Source organism: Phoenix dactylifera, chromosome 2 (assembly GCF_051530095.1).
Source record: "Phoenix dactylifera cultivar Ajwa chromosome 2, Ajwa_hap1_PhDact_Kaust_v1.1, whole genome shotgun sequence".
Taxonomy (NCBI): Eukaryota; Viridiplantae; Streptophyta; class Magnoliopsida; order Arecales; family Arecaceae; genus Phoenix; species Phoenix dactylifera.
Genome location: NC_143191.1, coordinates 5,234,060 through 5,238,142, shown reverse-complemented (window position 1 = coordinate 5,238,142; position 4,083 = coordinate 5,234,060).

Here is a 4,083-nt window from a genome sequence, read left to right as displayed (position 1 = left end):
AACCCAATTAATCAATTTGAGAATCCTAAATTGGAATAAAAATAATACAAACTTGAATCTTGATTCAAGCTTAAATTATAACTTAATTCAAGCTTGATTTCAAACTTGTTTCAAGTAATTAAGTTAGTTGGCTCTAAAAATAAATGAAATACATTGATTAATGCCTTAATCCTTTCTTCAAAGAAGAAAATTAATGCCTTGATCCAGCCATACATCAAAACACACACACACACACACACACACACACACACACACATATATATATATATATATATATGCGCGCGCGCGCAAGCATGTGTGTGAAAGAATATATTTAATCCCTATTAGGCCAAGCCTAATTAAGCTGCAACAATTTGTTATAAGTTAGAATTAAAAACTATTTTTCAAATATTATTTGAAAACTAGTATTTCGATATGGAGGATAATGAAGGCTTAAATAAATTTCAATTGATATTTATATTAGCAGAAAAGATCTCCCAAAATTTCTTCAAGGTACAAAACTATTAATAGATGTCAAATGTCCCTAAAAAATTAACTCATTCTGGAAATTATTATTCATTGATTAATGAAATTTTAGACAAAATAACCAATAACAAAAAAATTTAAACTTTTGTTACTGCAGTGTAATATATGCTACTGGATATTTACTAAAAATTCAATTTATTGAATTATTGTGATATTTTTTGAATATTATTTAAAAAACATTACTTTATTATGGAGAACAATGAAAAGTTAAATGAAAATTGATGCTTTTTTATAGCATAACTATTAAATAAGAAAGATGCAAGAAGAGCTAATGATAGGTATAAGATTTTTTCCATTTTTCCACATAGAAAGATATCATGGAAAAACTAAAAAAATTTGAAGCTTTTGAGCCGATTTTTTACTCGACAAAATAAAAATATTTTTATCTTGATGAAAATCTGGATAAATGAAAATGCTCATAAAAAAATTCCATATAGATAGAGTTGGAAGACTTGAAGATGCATAAGTACTTGCGATTGTCCTCCCCTTCTTTGACTACCGTGCCCTCTTTATGGGCCTCGCCTTCTTCGCCCCCCCCCCCCAATCCATGCCCTTGTCGGACTCCCAGACCCTCTTCTCTACACTCCACCCTCCACTATTATTTCTGACATCTTTATTATTATTATTATTATTATATATTTATTTATTATTTATTCTTTTTATTTTTTATGCATCGGCGTCCTATGAGTACACCTAAAAAAACCACAAAGCAAAACACGCTCTAGTGCCATCGGCACTCGCTCTAAACTTCCCATAGGATGGCTCTAGAGTGGTATGCTACGAATGAAGCAACCCAGGCCGCCGCACTATTCGCCCTTCAAAAGACATGCGTAGCTCGGAAGGAATCCAGCTCCCCCATAAGATGGCAGATATCATAGACAAGAGAGTGCGAATCTAGCCTGACACACCCGCTCCAAATCAAGTCGACCACTATAGTCCAGTCTCCCTTAAGTAGGACCCGCCGAGTATCTAGGTGCACTCTGATCTAAATGAAACCCTCCCATGCCGCTCGCAACTCCGCTACTGGGACGGACTCATCAAAGGTACGCCGTCCTCCTGCTGCAATCAGCCTGAAAATGTCTCCGAAGAAGTAAATCTCTGCCGATGAGCCAAGGCAATATCCTAAACCTAAAGAGATCGTGGGCACGTAAATATCTAACATCTTCATTAGCTAGATTATCGACCTCACTATTGAGATGGGCATCTCCACCTCATCTTCTCCCTCGCCAAAGCCATCATCATTGTCATTGTCCATTTCCTCCAGCCTTGAATGCTCCAAAGATCCATTCTTGATGACCCTAACCACCGCATCTCCTTCCTGAGAAAACCCAATTCCCTTGTTCCCCTTTGTGTTAGCTCTCCTGGCTTTACAAGAACCATAAAGAATGAGAACCAATCTCTATGTTCATAAAGGAGGGATTTTTAAATAACACAATGAGCTGGGGATTCGTCTTCAACACCATAACCATCCCAAAAAGGGTCTACCCAAACCACCATCAGAATGATTCGAGGCACCCTCGAGTTTAGGCGGTGCTAACTTGGCCGATGGCTGTCAATCAATTCGTGAAGGTTAATTACATGGAGGTTTTGATCATATCGTCTCTGCTGTAAAAAGAGGAAGGCCAAGTTTGGCGAGCACCTTCACATTCTCTCTATCCGCTAAGAGCTCGCTACCACCATTGCTGCTGTGAATTTGAAGTTTTAAAGAAAATAATTACATCATCTATTATATTATTTAGATTAAAATATCAAAACAAGTAATTTATAAATTAATAATGCTTTCTAATAATGGGTATTAATATTTTAAATGGTTTGATAATTGAAAGCACAATGCAATATCATTAATTATTATATGATACTAGAAGTACTTTCTCAATTTGGTCATCAAATAGATATTAAAGTTTTATAGAATTTTGGAAATGTAGTTATCAAATAGCAAATAAATTTTTATTAAAAGTGAAAGCTTTACTGCTAAAAGCTCTATAGACAAAAGCACTACTGCTTATAGTGAGTAGTGACCCAACATGTAAAGTGGATATTTTCATTATTTTTTATATAATTTTATTTCCATCTTCTATTTGTTTGTTTGTTTGTCCGCTTGTCTAACGTGTGACCTACATTCATAACTTTGGGTTGGACTTAGGTTAGGCCAGCAGGTTTGCAGTCCTAATTACACAAGGTTTTTTAATCTTGATATATTAGTTATCTCAGTGGTTGTCGAGATCGAGTTGAACCAAGATCTTAGTTTATCTTAGTTAATATCATTAATAAAGAACTTTTGAGTGAACCAAGATTCTCTCGAGACTTAGCCAACCATTAGACTGAAACTATATTCAATATTGATTTTGAGATTTATTAATGATGCAATTTCGGAAGCAAAAAATTAATAGTAAAAAATATTTGTTGACATAAATATTGGCCTACCAGTCGATGTCTCAAACTTCATTGATTTATCTTGGCCAAAATTATAGGGGCCAATATTTTTACATTGCAGATATTATACAGAGGTTCATAGAAAACCATAAAGTTCATATAAAAATCCTAGAAAAAAAATCATATATGAAGCCATGTGATGTTTCTATCGCCGTGTTAAAATAGCTCAATATATGAGGATTCTCTTAAATCCCATGCTTGACTTTTAAAGTATGTACTTTAAACTAATTCTTCTACTAAGTACTACATAGACTAAATACATAATAGAGAACGATGAGGAGCTTAATACATGGACTATCTTTTATATCAACAGGAGCTCGATCTCCCTTTCTAACTTGCCACTTATTCCTATATATCAAGAAATTTAAATTGATGTGGATATAAGATTTTTGTTTTCTCATGAGATGCCCCAAATTTTTATTAGATATTTTAGTGGTCCAAGAAAATATGGAAATATATTCATATCCATCGTGTGAGATTAGTGATTGATGGACATATAACCTATAGATCACAGACTCTTGGATCGGTTGCCCATGTTTACTTCTTGATTCCTAGAGTTTTCACTAGAGTTTTCTTCAATTATACCAATTCTTCATTATTTCATCACATACTCTACGTTACACATCAAAGAAAGTCATAGCATTCTTATACGTGAATCATTAAAGTCTTCTAACTCCTATTTCTTAGCCGAGTGAACCTATTATACTCCTTTCTATTATAAAATTGGGAGGCAATCTCTTTTTTTTCTACCGCAGAACAAATTCCTTTCTCTCAATAAAAAAAAAAATAACTTAGGAAAAGAAGCAATATGCAAGATTTACCAAGTTGATCGAAAAAACACATGAAAAGTTCATATTAATTATTTAATTTATTAAATACTAGATTGTGTTAATTTTTATAAATACATTTGAAGTTCATAATTTTTGAACATATTTAAAAATAAAAAATATATTTTGAAATTATTATGAATAATAACTTTTGGCACATCTCTTGCATGACACCCTACCGACAATGTTCACGCTTCTTAGGGCTTCCTCCCAGCATCCGAGACACGTGCCTCCAGCGTGCCATCGTGTCCTATTGGACGCGGCCACGTTTAAACGCCACCCGGGTTGCTCCACAAAA